This window comes from Geotrypetes seraphini, chromosome 3 (genome assembly GCF_902459505.1).
Source record: "Geotrypetes seraphini chromosome 3, aGeoSer1.1, whole genome shotgun sequence".
NCBI lineage: Eukaryota > Metazoa > Chordata > Amphibia > Gymnophiona > Dermophiidae > Geotrypetes > Geotrypetes seraphini.
Window position 1 is genome coordinate 89093233 of NC_047086.1, and position 16844 is coordinate 89110076.

A 16844-nucleotide genomic window follows, 5' to 3' on the forward strand; every position below is an offset into this window, starting at 1 on the left:
GGCTGCTGCCTCTGCACCCAGAAGTTGTGAGATTAAAACCCTGGTGCTGCTCCTTTTGACCCTGGGCAAGTCATTTAATCCTCCAGTGCCCACAGCTTTGAATTTCAGCTTTGAAATGCCAAAGCAACAAAAAAATGGTATACAAGTCCCCATTATCTTTCCCTTTTCTTAGTCTGACCATATATGCTGCTGTATTGTTTTATTTTTTTATGTATGTTGTTTTGTAATCTGCACAGTTTATAGCGGATAGAAATGTTTAAATAAATAATAAATAGTAAGTTGCAGTATATGTTAAAGGACTCACAAAATAGATGTATAGTGTACAGGTCCCTTCAAATGTGACTGCATTACAAGAAGAAAGCTTTTATATGCATATAGGCAGTATTTTGAAATGAGAGTTTCTATAAATCATCAGGAATCATCAAATAAGGATTAGATTGGCACTGTGTAGGGGTAGTTAGCAGAAGTTTAGTCCTCAAAAATATGTAGTGTTATGAAGAAGGTGGTAAAGTGTAATTTATCACGTGTATGGTTTAGAAAATCAGGTCTAATTATCAAATCAGGTTTTGGTAGACAACTTTGTACTTCTATTTTTGTTAAATACACACCTTTTTGCCTCTTTTTGAAGCTTGCATATTAAGCACTCATTTATTTTTGTTAGTGATTTGATTAGAATGACCATACTCACAATCAGTGGTGTATCTTTGGGAGGGGGTAGGGCGGTCTGCCCCAGGTGCAGACCATAAGGGGGAGCTCCTGGGGTTGGCGTCATGGTCCAGGAACTTCCCCTTCCGACAGCGGCAACCTCAGCCTTTACAACTCACTGCTCTGCTGGTGTTAGGTCTTCCTTTCTGCTGGGTCCTGCCTTCGCAGAAGCAGGAAGTAGGCAGGAACCAGCAGAGCAGCAAGTTATGAAGGCTGTCGACAATGAGAGAAAGAGAGGTACCAATCGGGGGGGGGGGGGGGTGGAGATGTAAGGAATTGCTGCATCATGCACCTGATTGGAGGGAGGGGTAAAGAAGAAAGCCATCCAATTGTGGGGAAGGGAGAAGGAATGGAAGGGAGAGGTGAGAGTGATACCAGACCATGGGGAAAAGAGGGAGGGAAAGGAAAGAGAGAAAATGCCATAGCATAGAGGGGGAGGGATAGGGAGAGATGGAAGGGAAGGAAAGAGATGCCTGGGCATGGGGGGGGGAGGGAAGAGAAGGAGACAGAGAAAGGAAGGCGAGAAGATGCCAGAGTATGGAGGGGGAGGGAGAGAGATGCAATGGCATGGGGGAGGGAAGGGAAGGGAAGGAGACAGTGATGCCAGACTATCAGGAAGGGAGAGAAAGAAAGGAGAGGAGATGCCAGAGTATGGAGAGGGAGGGAAAGATGGAAAGGAAGGAGAGAGATGCCAGGGCATGGGGGAGGGAAGGGAAGGAGACTGAGATGCTAGACCATCGGGAAGGAAGGGAGGGAGGGAAAGAAAGGAAGGAAAGAAGATGCCAGAGCATGGAGGGAAAGGGAGAAATGGAAGGAGGAGAGAGATCCCAGGGCATGGGGGAAGGGAAGCAGATGCCAGATCATGGGGTGAGTTAAGGTGGGAATGAGGGAAGAAAAGGAGAAGAGAGAGATGCCAGAGCATGGGGGAGGGAGTGGAGACAGAAAGAGAAAAATTGGACAGAGAAAGAGAGTAGAAGCTGGATGGAATGGAGAGTGAAGAGAAGATGAGGAAAGCAGAAACCAGAGATGACAAAAGGTAGAAAGATATTTTTTTTTGGTGCTTTAGAATAAAGTAATATTATAGCTGTACAGTGGTGCCTCGCATAACGGCTGCCTCGCACAGCGGACGCTGCGCACAACGAACTTTATGTCGTGATCCGTATAACGTACTTCGTTTCACACAACGAAGTCGCCCGAGCTGCATCCTTCCGGGGTTCCTGCGGGGTTGGATCGCAGCGGGGTTGGTCGAGGGTAGTCTCCTTCTCCTTACCTGCCCTGTCGCAGCACACAGCCGAACGGAAATCTTCCCGATGTCAGCGCTGACGTCGGAGGGAGGGCTTAAGCAAAGCCCTCCCTTCCTCCGACGTCAGCGCTGACATCAGGAAGACTTCCGGTCGGCTGTGTGCGGCTGCGGCAGGGCAGGTAGGAAGAAGGCAATGGCGAACGAAAGAGGGGGGAGGGGGCGGTCCGCCCCGAAGAATGTGCACAGCTGGTCAGGTCCCCCGATCGACCGACAACAGGCCCGGCCGACAAACCTCCCTGCCCTGTAGCCGCGAATCTAAATTACCTCTTACAGCAGCTTCAATAATCCAGCTGCTGTAAGAAGGTAATTTAGATTCGCGGCTACAGGACAGGGAGATTTGTCCGACCGGGCCTGTTCTGTTGTCGGTCGGGTGCAAAAGCGCCACAAAGGTGGAGGCAGGGAGGGAGGAAAGGTGGAGTGGAGAAGAAAAGACGCTTAAGGGGGGAGAAGGCCGCTGAAAGCACATGTTGGAGCAGGGGATGAGAGGGAGGGAGAGAAGGGGAAATATTGGACAAGGGCAGAAGGGATGCTAAATCATAGGGTGACAGGCAGAGAGAACAACAGGAAAAAGAGTGGAAGCAATCTTGAACCCTGAGGGTGAGGGCAGAGAGAGGTGGTGAGATGATTGATCATGGGGAGAGGGACAAAAGGGAATAGAGATGGGATAGGAAGATAGTGGAAGTAAAAGGACAGGGAGATGTATGTTTTTAGATGTATCAAAATAAAAATAATAACAAAAAATTTATCTTTTTTATGTCATCTTAGCATATTTTATGCTACAGAACGAATTATTTTTTTTTACATGTATTCCTATGGGAAAACGCGTTTCACATAACGAACGTTTCACATAACAAACTTGCTCCTGGAACCAATTAAGTTCGTTGTGTGAGGCACCACTGTATTGATAAACATTTATAAATAGAAAATGGAAATAAGGTAATCCTTTTATTATACTAATTTTAATACATTTTTTATTAACTTTTGGAAACCAAAATCCCATTCCTCAGGCAGTGGCATATCAAGTGTGTGTGTGAGGGGGGAGGGTTTCTAAAAATATTTCTTGTATGGGGGTGTTATAAAATGATCGGCCTCGGGTGCCACATACCCAAGGGCAGGGGTAGGGAACTCCGGTCCTCGAGAGCCGTATTCCAGTCAGGTTTTCAGGATTTCCCCAATGAATATGCATTGAAAGCAGTGCATGCAAATAGATCTCATGCGTATTCATTGGAGAAATCCTGAAAACCCAACTGAATACAGCTCTCAAGGACTGGAGTTCCCTACCCCTGCCCTAGGGGATGGAACTCCTCTTGTATGAGGAAAGACTAAAACAGTTGGGGCTCTTCAGCTTGGAAAATGCTGAGTGGAGTACAACGGGTACAAGTTGATCAATTTTTCACTCCGTCAACGGGGACACTCGATGAAGTTACAGGGAAATACTTTTAAAACCTAGCGCACCTTAGTAAAAGGAGCCCATACTATTATAGTTTCTGTATATCATATATTCATCTTTCTTTGTATTATTCGTGAGTTCATCCCTTCATGTTCCAAGTGGGTAGTAGCCTGCTGTTTCCTCCATGTTGCTATTCCCCCTAATTGTTTCTTTATTGAACTTTTTGGTGTTCTTTTCTAGTTTTAATTCCCTCGGAAGGGAGTCCCACCACATTGGGGCCATCACCGAGAACATTTCTTTTCCTGACGCTTTTGTATTTGATGTCTCTGAAGGAGGGTATTTTCAGTAGGTATTCTAGGCTCGAGTGTAGGGTTAGATGGTTACTTGCTCTACAATATGCAGGCTATGCTTAGTTTTAGATTTGAGAGTTTGTTTATAGTTAAGCCCTCTATTCTTAGATGTTTATAAATTGTAATTTATTTTATCCCAGGACAAGCAGGCAGCATATTCTTGACTGATGGGTGACGGCACCGACGGAGCCCCGGTACGGACAATTTTAGAGTGATTGCACTCTAAGAACTTGGAAAGTTCTAGTAGGCCGCACCGTGCACGCGCGAGTGCCTTCCCGCCCGACAGAGGCGCGCGGTCCCCAGTTTCTTAGTTTCCGCGGAGCTAAGAAGTCGCATTTTTCAACGGCTGTTGAAATTTTTTCTTATACGCCTTCCTGCTCGCGAAACCTTTTTGGGAGTTTTTTCCCTTCTTTCTTTTCTTTTTCTAAAAAACAAAACAAAAAAAAAAAAAACGAGAGTTTATTTCTTTATTTTTTTCTTCATTTCGGTTTTGCCCCGGCAGGGCCAACTGCCACCATCGAGGCCTCGGCCTTCGATTTGGCAGAAGCCGTTTTCACTTTCATGCCCCCCCAGCCAGGGTTTAAAAAGTGCCAGCGGTGTGCATGGCCTATATCCCTCACGGACCCACACAACTGGTGCTTACAGTGCCTGGGTCCTGAGCATCAGACTTCCACCTGCACCCGCTGTGCCACGTTAAAAAAACGTACATTAAAAAATCGCCAGATACAACAGCGATTACTCTTCGGTGCCGATATGTCCGATCCTGCGGCATCTACACTGGCATCGGCCCCATCGCAGTCGGCACCCACTTCGTCGACACCGCGCGATACCGCGCCGGCGTCGCAACATCCAGGTAAGCCGGCTAAGAAGCCTTCCCCGCTGGAGCGTCCTCCGGTCTCGATTGCAGCGAGCCCAGTCCTGCCGACCGTGAGGCGCCCGCGGAAGCGCTCCGCCCCTATCGAGGTGAGTCCCTCGACCTCGGGCTCCTCATCTCCGGGGTGTCGAGCAGCACTGCAGGTACCGCAAAAGAAAAAGGCGGTACCGGTGCCCTCTTTGGATGAGCGCATTGCAGCCGTCCTACAGACGCAGCTCAAGGAGCAGTTACAACAACTCCTTCCTGCTCTATTGGCACCGAACCTTCCGGTCCCGGTCTGGTCTGAGCCGCCGGTACCGGCAGTGGAGCAACCTTTATTGTCTGCGTCCACTGTCTCGGTACCGGTTCACTCGGTCTCATCGATATCAATGCCAGTTCTTGCACCGGAACCGAGAGCCCAGCATCAGTCGGTGCAGACTTCGGCACCGTTGCAGTCGGTAACATCTCCCGGTACCGTATCTATGAGGTCGGGTAAGTCGGCACGCAAATCCCGACACCTAGAACCCTCTACTCCGGAGTCTCGAGACCGTAGCTCCCATATTAGGGACCCTGATCTGTGGGGTGACTCCGAAGAGCCTTTTCTTTCTGAGGGTGAGTGTTCCTCGGATGAGGATGATCCTGTTGTTCCTGATCCATCCTCCAAACATGATTCCACGTCTTTCACTTCTTTCCTGAAGGACATGTGCGAATCTCTCTCTATTCCTTTGGAGGCTGAGTCTAAAAAATCCAAGACCTTTCTTGATGCCCTTGACTTTGACCAGCCTCCAAAGGAATTTTTGAAACTCCCTCTTCATGACATCTTGAGGGAAACTTTTTATAAAAATTTAGAGACTCCTTTGACTATCCCAGGAGCTCCCCGTAAATTGGATTCATTATATAAAGTAATTCCTATTCCTGGATTCGATAAGCCACAGCTTCCACATGAATCACTGCTTGTGGAATCTACGCTTAAGAAGTCTGCGGGAGCTAGTGTATATGCTTCTGTCCCTCCTGGCAGAGAAGGTAAAGCCATGGACAAATTCGGTAAGCGGTTATACCAGAATGCAATGCTAGCTAATAGATCTGGTAATTATGCTTTTCACTTTTCTTTTTATCTTAAGCATCTCCTTACCACCATGGCTTCCTTTGAAAAGTACCTTCCTGAGTGGAAACGACAGGCTTTCCACCAATGCTCGTCTTCTCTTTTCCAACTCCGTAAATTTATGGTAAGATCCATTTACGATACCTTCGAACTTACCTCCAGAGCAACGGCCATGTCTGTGGCCATGCGCCGCCTTGCCTGGCTTAGAGTATCCGAGCTTGATGTCAACCATCAAGATCGGTTGGCTAATGCTCCATGCCTGGGGGATGAGCTTTTTGGGGAATCCATGGACTCGACCACCCAAAAGCTCTCCGCCCATGAGACACGCTGGGATACTCTCCTCAAAACAAAAAAGAAGACTCCACCGGCACGGCCTTTCAGACAGCAGTCGGCCTACCAACGCCGTTATGTGGCTCGTCCATTGCCATCAGCTCCCCAGCAAACTAGGCGTCAACGTCAACAACAACGTCAGACTCCTAGACCACCACAGCAACAACCTGTGAAGCCGCCTCCACAGCAAAAACCTACGCAGCCCTTTTGACTTAATTCTCCAGGGCATAGCCAGCGTCCAAACATCTACCCATCTACCTCAACCTATAGGTGGCCGTCTCACTTTTTTTCTCAGCCGGTGGGAAGTTCCTCCTTCTGAACGCTATAGAGGAAGTTCCTCTGGATCAAAAGGGGCAGGGATTCTACTCCTGTTACTTTCTAGTCCCCAAAAAAACAGGAGATCTCAGACCAATTCTAAATCTTTGCGATCTCAACAAATGCTTGGTCAAGGAAAAATTCAGAATGCTTTCTCTGGCCACTCTTTACCCTCTTCTCGATCACGGCGACTGGCTATGCTCCCTCGATCTCAAAGAAGCATACACTCACATACCGGTCAATCTGGCCTCCAGACAGTATCTCCGCTTCATGATCAATCATTGTCATTACCAATACAAGGTGCTACCCTTCGGTCTTGCCTCCTCCCCAAGAGTGTTCACCAAATGCCTGATTGTGGTGGCTGCCTTTCTACACTCTCACCACTTTCAGGTCTTTCCTTACCTGGACGACTGGTTGATAAAGGCCAATTCATCTCAGACAGTACTCCTGGCCACCAACCAGACCATCCTTTTTCTACAACTCCTGGGATTCGAGATCAATCTACCCAAATCTCATCCCCACGCAAAGACTTCAATTCATTGGAGCGGTGTTGGACACAGTCCTGATGAGAGCGTTCTTGCCGTCCAACCGTCTTCACACTCTTCAATATCTTTGTCAGCAGGTGCTTCCACACCGTTCCATCTCTGCCAAGCAAATGATGATACTCTTGGGTCACATGGCCTCGACAGTTCATAACTATACAGAACTTGTAAGACTTGGCTAAACAACTTTCCCAAGTCGAGTATATAATATGAACCCCTCAGATTCCTGCGCTGTTTAGTATGATTACTGTAACAGCCGATAGCAGGTGGGCAGTTCTCATTCATTGGGTGTTCATATTTTGTTATTAAGCTTTTTTTCTTTTTTGAATTATACAGTAAACTTTTTCTATTATAGTCAATATATTATACGTGACTTGAAATCCAAAATGTGCATATATAGCTCAGCGGCACTTATCTTTTATGCGAACCGCTGGTGTTTCCAATACACTCTGCCGTTGCTAATAAAGCCCCGACGGGACCCGTTTCGCCGACTATGGCTTTATCAAGGGTCAACTGTAAAAGAGAGTGTACAAAGTCAGTTTTTCAATACCCGAAACTTCACAAATATAGTCAAGTACTCCAAATAACATTATTAGAATTTACTCACTGTGCACAGCTACGCCTGTGTTTAACAGGTCTTAGAAATGGCGCCGGCAACTGCCGGCTGCTAATTGCTACGTTTTATGACATGTTGGTGATGACGTCATTGACAATCACAAATTATCACAGGTTATTATTCCACTATACTGTTTCCAATCTACAATGTTGAAATTAAAAGAAGGCATACCAATCTATTGTATTGTTTAGCCCTACTGGTTTTACCGTGTTTAAATTAAAGATCCACTGACATTCTTTCTGATGTAGCAGTCTCTGTCTATTTCCGCCTCTGAAGTGGCTCTCAACTTTGTCAATGCAGAAACATTTCAAGTCAGTGAACTTGTGGTTGAATTGAACACAATGTTCAACTAGTGGTGCTGACATTTTCTTGTGTTTTAGATTTGATTTATGTTCTGTTAATCTGGTCTTGAAAGGTCGTGTTGACATTCCAACATACCATTTTGAGCAAGGACATATAATCGTATATATAATGTGGTCAGAGTTGCAAGTTAAAAAATGTCTGATACTGTAATTCTTGCCCGTAGCTGGATTAGTAAAAGTCTTTATGGGCAGCATGACTTCACAGCAACTACACTTGCCACATTTAAAAAACCCTTTCGGGAGCAAAGTGTTATCGCTGACTCGCTGGTGTTTTATCATTGCTGGACTCAAATGGTCTTTCAGGTTCCTTTCTCTAGAAAACGCAATTCTGATGTCAGTTTGTTCAAAGAGAGGATGTGCCTGTATGATCTTCCAATTCTCTTTGATAATTCTTGCTGGAACATTGCCTTGTGCTGTGTATCTTAGCACACAAGTTAGAACATCTTCCATTTTTTCTTTAGATTTTACAGGAGGATTTAAAAGATAGTCCCGATTGTAATATTTGGCTCTCTTCAATGCTTGTTTTAAGATATTGTCGGGATAGCCTCTTTGTTTTAATTTTCTCTTTAATTTCTTCGCTTGTTCTTTAAAGGTAGTTAAGGAAGAACAATTACGTCTCAGCCGAAGAAATTGTGAAAAAGGCAAGTTACGTCTGAGACTCACAGGGTGGCAACTCTTAAAATCTAAAAAAGTGTTCCTGTCGGTGGTCTTTATATGTGTGTCGAACTCAAAACTGTCAGTGTTTTGAATTATGATTAAATCTAAAAAAACCAAGTTCTGTATAGTTGTGAACGATTCAAATTGGAACTTGACACCATTGTATTGATAGTAGTGACTCGACAGTTCATGTCACCCCCCTTGCACGTCTTCACCTGCGCACTCCTCAATGGACCCTAGCTACCCAGTGGTCCCAAGCGACGGACCCTTGCTCACGACACATATCTGTGACATCATCTCTTCGTCAATCTCTTCAATGGTGGTTGATATCCTCAAATCTCTCCAGAGGTCTTCTGTTCCATCTACCTCCTCATCAACTTGTCTTCACCACCGACGCCTCCCCTTATGCCTGGGGAGCTCATTTGAACGAATTCCAAACTCAAGGACTTTGGACAGTCCAGGAAATGAAGCACCACATCAATTTCCTGGAACTCAGAGCGATGTTTTATGCCCTCAAGGCCTTCCAACATCTTCTCTTTCCTCAGGTTCTTCTACTGTGCACAGACAATCAAGTTGCGATGTAATACATCAACAAACAGGGTGGGACAGGCTCTCACCTCTTGTGCCAGGAAGCCCAGAAGATTTGGTCTTGGGCCACAGCTCGCCAATTATTCCTGAAAGCTATCTACATTCAGGGGGAACAGAATTCCTTAGCGGACAAACTCAGCAGAATTCTCCAGTTCCACGAATGGACTCTCGATCCTTTGACTCTCCAGTCCATTTTCGCTCAATGGGGCACTCCTCAGGTGGACCTCTTTGCAGCTCCTCACAATCATCAGCTGCCCCACTTCTGCTCCAGACTCTACTCTCCTCACCATCTGGCAGCGGATGCATTTCTCCTGGATTGGTTCAATCTGTTCCTGTATGCTTTCCCTCCTCTGCCGCTCATGTTACGAACCTTGTTCAAGCTCAAGAGGGAACGAGCCACCATGATTCTGATTGCTCCACGGTGGCCCAGGCAACATTGGTTCTCCCTTCTACTTCAACTCAGTTCCAGGGAACCTTTCCTTCTTCCACTGTTTCCTTCTCTGCTTACGCAGCATCAGGAAACCCTTCTGCATCCCAACCTCCAGTCTCTGCACCTGACAGCTTGGTATCTCTTGGGCTGACTTCACATGATTCTCTTCTGTCTCAGCCCGTTCGTTCTATTCTGGATGCTTCCAGGAAACCGGCCACTCTGCAATGTTACCATCAGAAGTGGGCACAGTTTTTTTCTTGGTGTATTCTTCATCATCATGATCCCACTTCCCTTGCAGTGGGCACCTTGTTGGATTATCTTCTTTCCTTATCTGACTCTGGTCTCAAGTCTACGTCCATCAGAGTCCACCTCAGTGCTATTGCTGCTTTTCATGAGCCAGTTCAGGGGAAACTTCTCTCAGCTCATCCTTTAGTGTCCAGATTCATGCGGGGTCTTTTTCATGTGAAACCACCTCTTAAGCCCCCTCCTGTGATCTGGGATCTCAATTTGGTTCTGTCTGCTCTAATGAAGCCTCCATTTGAACCCTTGGCTACCGCCACTTTCAAGTTTCTTACTTGGAAGGTACTTTTCCTTATTGCGCTCACCTCTGCCAGGAGAGTCAGTGAGCTCCATGCACTAGTTGCTGATCCACCTTTCACAGTCTTCCATCATGACAAAGTGGTTCTGCGTACACATCCAAAGTTTCTTCCTAAGGTTGTCTCTGAATTCCATCTCAACCAATCCATTGTTCTGCCTGTTTTCTTTCCGAAACCTCACTCTCATTCTGGAGAACAGGCTCTTCATTCTTTGGACTGTAAGCGGGCTTTAGCTTACTATTTAGACCGTACTAAGCCCCACAGATCATCACCCCAACTCTTTCTGTTCTTTGATCCGAATAAATTGGGACCTCCTGTTTCTAAACGTACGCTGTCAAATTGGCTCGCAGCGTGCATTTCATTCTGTTATGCTCAGTCCAGACTGCCACTGGAAGGTTCTGTCACGGCCCATAGAGTTAGAGCTATGGCAGCATCTGTAGCTTTCCTCCGTTCCACTCCTATTGAGGAAATCTGCAAGGCTGCTACTTGGTCCTCAGTTCATACTTTTACATCTCATTATTGTCTGGATGCATTCTCCAGACGGGATGGACACTTCGGCCAATCTGTTGTGCAAAATTTGTTTTCCTAATGGCCAACCTTCCCTCCATCCCTCTTTTTGTTAGCTTGGAGGTCACCCATCAGTCAAGAATATGCTGCCTGCTTGTCCTGGGATAAAGCACAGTTACTTACCGTAACAGGTGTTATCCAGGGACAGCAGGCAGATATTCTTGCGTCCCACCCACCTCCCCGGGTTGGCTTCTTAGCTGGCTTATCCTAACTGGGGACCGCGCGCCTCTGTCGGGCGGGAAGGCACTCGCGCGTGTGCGGTGCGGCCTACTAGAACTTTCCAAGTTCTTAGAGTGCAATCACTCTAAAATTGTCCGTACCGGGGCTCCGTCAGTGCCGTCACCCATCAGTCAAGAATATCTGCCTGCTGTCCCTGGATAACACCTGTTACGATAAGTAACTGTGCTTTCCAGCTAATTAGGGATTTTTTGAGAGGTCGAAAAACCAGTGTTCATCCATGTTTTCATGGCACGATAGCTATTGTTGGGTATCTTTTCTTATAGAATCAAAAATATACATTTTGGGACAGATTCTATAAACAGTGCCTAAGTACGCCTACATTGTAGGTGCTGCTCGGCACAGTTGTCAATCAACCGCTAGGCTCTGCTTATAGAATCCTGCCTAGCGGCTCTAGGCATAATTACTGGTGCCTGTCTTAGATGCTTATTGATGCCTAAGTCAACCACACCTATTCTATGCTTCTGACCTCACCTACTTTTCAGGTAGGTGTCATTAGGCATCAGAGGGCGCTTCCACTAAGGCATCGCTAGGTGTCCTAAGAGTCTGCATCATTCTTAATTGGTTATTTTAATATGTTTTTGATTGGTTGAAAACTGGTGTAGTCAATTACCACACCATTAAAAAAAAAAAAAAAGTTGAGCGTGGATTCAACATGTAAAGAAGCACAAAAAGAGAGAAAGGATCTAGGGGAGGCAAGGGCAGGACTAGGGGAAGTGTTTTTTCCCCTAGTGTTTAGCCAATAATCAGCTATCTTAGGGCTCCTTTTAGTAAATGGTGGTAGAGGTTTCTACCGCAGGTCAGTGAGTTAAAAGCTCAGATGCGTTTAACTCACTGGCCTGTGGTAGAAACCTCTACCACCATTTAGTAAAACCCAGTGTTAATGGGTTTTTTTGCACTTGGAGTATTCTGTCAGAATATCAGCTAAAACCTGAAATCAGAAGCCCTTCTTTTAGGCTTTTATATTTGGATGAAAATATCTAGTGAACCAAATCGAGTATAATTTTGATGATTCCTTGATTTTCTGTCGAGATACTATAGTAATTATGGTTGTTGTATTAGTCCACTTGAATACATAATAATAAATATTAACTAATAAACAGAAAACAAACAATAAATATAAGGTGAGACCTTTCAGGAGCGAACATTGCCTTAAGTTAGCCTAATAAAAAAGTATCACCTTACTATGGTTTTTGTAAAATTTTTATTTCTATCTTTGAGGTGTAAATCGTATATGGCGTTGTAAATACTGCAATATTGAGACACCTGTCTTTTTTTTTTTTTTGCATTGCACATGCTATTCCTCTCTAAGGGCTGCTTTTACTAAGCTGCATTAGCGTTTTTAGCGCATGCAGCATTTTAGCGCGCGCTAAACCCACGCTACGCAGCTAGAACTAATGCCAGCTCAGTGCTGGCGTTAGCGTCTAGCATGCGCGGCAGTTTAGCGCGCACTATTCCATGTGTTAATGCCCTAACACGGCTTAGTAAAAGGAGCCCTAAGGCTAGCATTGTGGTCCTGCTGAAGGAAAGCATGATAAAGAGAGGGGAAGTATTTAATTTCTAATGTTTGCACTTTAACAGATAGAGTATGAAGGTATTGGATAATCTGACAGAAGTATCTGGAACCTGGCATTATGTAGATATCTGTGATGGTGGATGGGATTTTTATTGAACGCAGCCCGCCTTCTTGGACCATGATGTAACACTGATGATATTTTCTTATTTCCACTGCTTTGACTATTTCTAATTGTATTATGAATTTAAATGATTGGGCTAATTTTCACAAACTTAAATTGAGGGCTCCTTTTACTAAGGTGCGCTAGCGTTTTTAGCGCGCAAACCACACGCTAAATGAAAAATACTAACGCAAGCTCTATGCAGGCATTAGCATTTAGCACGCGCAGCATTGTAGCTTGCGCTAAGCGTGCGCTAAAACCACTAGCACACCTTAGTAAAAGGAGCCCTGTGCTTGTGCTTTGCATCTATTCCTGATAAGTATGATGCAAACTGGGGAGATTATATTGGTTAAAAAGTCGGCCAGAAATATTAGGTGTAGTATTAGATTCTTTTTTGCCATTTTGATTTGCAGATTCAGAGTTTATCTAAGAAGTAATATCTAGCATTAAATAAGTTGAGAGGGATATGAACCTTGTTTCATGAGTATAGCTTTGCAAGACATCTCTTTTGCGAAATGAAATCAGGGTGCTAAGCACTTATCTGCTTATTTTGTATGATATGTGGATGAAATTTATATGTGTCTGGATTTATGGTTGTTTTTGTAATACTGTGCATGTATTACTGTAAACCACCTTGTTAAAGGGGGGGGCTATAACTAAATAAACTAAGGGTTTAACAAACAGGAAATACAAGAGACGACAACTGTTGCAGAACACAGACAGAATGCTTTGTAGGTAACAGTATTCACATATGAGTCCTATGTTGGTGTCTTTTCATTGGTTGCCAATACATGTGTGTATTGAATTTAAACTCGCTTGTCATGTGTTTAAAATTTTTCATGGTCTGGGTCCTTTATATTTAAATAGTTTAATTTCTATTAGAAATAGATGCTCTTTAACAGTGACATAGTGAGAGTGGGAGGCGCCCCCCTCTCTCTTCTCTGCCCCCTCACTCTGCGTGCACACCCCTTCCCTTACCCCATACCTTTTCTAACTTTGCTAGCGTGAACAACATCATCAATCTGCTGCCTGTGCTGGCCTCGGCTCACCTTCTGACATCAATTCCTGGACTGCAACCAGGAAGTGACTTCAGAGGGAGAGCCGAAGTCAGAGCAAGCAGAAGGATGGAGATGCTGCCCGTACCGGCAGAGTTAGAGATACAGGGGGGGGGGGGGGGGTGAGGGAAGGCTTGCATTCAGCAGGGTGGTGGAGAGGAGGAGAGGTGCTGACCCTCAAGACGGTGCCTGAGGAGGTCCACCCCTCCCACCCCAACCCTTACTACCCCACTGCTCTTTAAATAGAATTAAGTATCATGTCTCACATTTCTAAATTTAGGAAAATTATCATCTCACAAGGTTTATTGAGTCTTTTTTTTTATTATCGGGCAGAGTTGTTATGGAATGCTTTACCATGTCAAATACAGTGTCACCAATCATTTGATTCATTTCAAGGCCTCTTGAAGACCCATCTTTTTGCAAAAAATTTGACATCATAATTTATATTAATGTTGATGTAATTTCTACCTTTATCTCCTTATTATACTGTATTTATTTCTTTCTCTTTTATAAACTGCTTTGGACCAATTCTTTAGAAGTTAGCAGGATATAAGAGAATAGATTGAGTTGAATTGGATTGCAGTTTCCATGAGAGCAATTTTCAAAGAATCTAGCACCTTCAACAGGCATACTAAATGCAAAGTTTCGGACAGAAACAATCTGTGTAATTTCATTTTGAAAATTCAAGTGCAAAATTAACAGCTTCTTTTACAAGCTGCACTAGTGGCTGCGCTGCGTGAATGGCCCCGAAGCCCATAGAGATTTAAAGGGCTTCGGGGCTGTTGCCACGTGGCAGCCGCTAGCGCGGCTTTGTAAAAGAGGTTGTAAGTGCATGGAAAGAATCCATAATACTCTGTCTGTTATTTGGGTGATGGAGGTGGGGCATAATAAGATACTGACGTGAAAAAATTAGGACACCCCATGAAATATTCAGTTCTTTAAGAAATGTTCACATATCGATGTCAAAAAGAAAGTGATGTAATTGCAGGTAAACAACAAATATTTTCCTTGATTTACTCATGAAACAAAAGATATCCACAAAAATGTATATTCTGAGGAATAAATTAGGACCCTCCCCACATATCCTCCTACTCAAAGTGGCTCAAATCACACACAGGTGCATCACATCAGGTGCACATGATTTTAACATTGTTACTTAGCAATTTGAAGGAGGTTTGCCCTACTTAAACCTTAGACATTTAGTTTGGTGTGCTCATGACTGCTGCGGTGAGAGTGAATACCATGGTGAGATCAAAAGAGCTGTCTGAGGCCTTCAGAAAAAAGATTGTAGTAGCTTATAAGGCTGTTAAGGGATTTAAAAAGATCTGAAAAGAATTTGACATTAGTCAGTCCACAGTCCGGAAAATAGTGTACAAGAGGAGGACTTTCCTAACAAATGCAAACATGCTCAGGTTTGGCCATCCAAGCAAGTTGACCCCCAGAGCAGACCACTAGATGCTAAAAGAAATCTCCAAAAACCCTAAAATGTCATCACAGGACCTGCAGCAGGCTCTTGCTACTGTTGATGTGAAAGTAAATGCCTCTACAATCAGAAAGAGACTACACAAATTTAATTTGCATAGGAGTTGTGCAAGGAGGAAACCTTTGCTCTCTATGAGAAACATCAAGGCTAGACTGAAGTTTGCCAGAGAGAACGTAGAAAAACACCAGGACTTCTGGTATAGAGTTCTATGGACAGATGAGTCTAAAATTGAATTATTTGGACACCAGAAAAGGCATGTTTGGCATATATCAAATACAGCATTCGGGGAAAAGAACCTCATACCAACTGTGAAGCATGGAGATAGAAGTGTCATAGTTTGGGGATGCTTTGCTGCAGCAGGACCTGGCCAGCTCACCATCATAGAATCCACCATGAATTCTACTGTGTATCAAAGGGTGCTTGAGGAACATGTGAGACCATCTGTAAGAAAATTAAAGAGGAAGCGGAACTGGACCCTGCAACATGACAATGACCGAAAACATACCATCAAATCCACCAAGGACTGGCTGAAAACTAAGAAATGGAGGGTCCTGGAGTGGCCGAGTCAAAGCCCTGATCTTAATCCCATTGAGATGTCAGAGACTGGTAGATGGCTACAAGAAGCATCTCACTGCAGTTATTTCAGCCAAAGGGGGTAACACTAGCTATTAGGGTGTAGGTAATTTATTCATCAGTTAGAATATACATTTTTGTGGATATCTTTTGTTTCATGAGTAAATCAAAGAAAATTTTTGTTGTTTACCTGCAATTACATCACTTTCTTTTCCAGAGATAAATAAAAAAAAGATTTGACATTGATAAGCGAACATTTCTTAAGAAAGAACTGAATATTTCATGGGGTGTCCTAATTTTTTCATTTGATTGTATGTACATTCAAAAAAGTTGAATGTATATCTGCTAGTTTCCTCATTCCAACCTAAACATGTTCACAGGAATGCCTCTTCATGCAGCTAAATTATATGCACACTATGGAATCTATACTTAGCTTTAATTGTATTCAAGAAAGGCAGTTTTCAGTCCAGCCATTTATCTTGGTAAATTTTGTCTTGTGTGTGTTCTGCCTCCCATGAGCATCTTTTCTGCTTATGTTTTTATTGTCTTAAGAAGTTGATCTTTATAATACTGTTTTAAAGTGAGTTTTATGGAAGAGTTGTAAGTCCTGTTGCATTAGTAACACAGAAACATATAGGACTAGTTGCACTAAAAATTGTTGCTCTAGCTGAGTGGGTAGCTGTTGGCTGATTCATTGAGTGATTTTAAAACAAGAGACTGATGCATGGTGCACTTTCCATGCAAATTAGTTTTGTGGAGGTCGACCGTAATCCCACCCCACCAGTCACTGAAAAGAAACTTTCACACATGTGCAGAGCCAGCATAGGAAGCCCAAAGAGCTGAGAGGCAAGGGGAACCCCAAAGCAGCCTCCTGCCTCAGCTGTTTGTGGCAGAAAAGCTTTTTTTTTTTTTTTTAATGGCCACAAATGCTGTGCATAGTGTTAACCACGCACAATATCTGTCCCCAGTAAAAAAAAAAGTCGTGCCAGGCCCCCTTCCCAACCACAGCCACGCGCACCCCCCCCCTCCGACGACAGCTGCGGGTCCCAGATACCAATTGCACACCCCCAACGACAATGGCCGCCCCCTCGACAGCAACGCATCCAGAGAGACA

The 16844-nt window shown here is 44.4% G+C and overlaps 1 protein-coding gene across 4 annotated transcripts in view; it reads left to right on the top strand.

Annotated features, from left to right (window-relative positions):
- GRHL1 (grainyhead like transcription factor 1) overlaps nucleotides 1–16844 on the top strand; it is a 218292-nt gene that overhangs the window by 30290 nt on the left and 171158 nt on the right. The gene's annotated exons all lie outside the window — the stretch shown is intronic.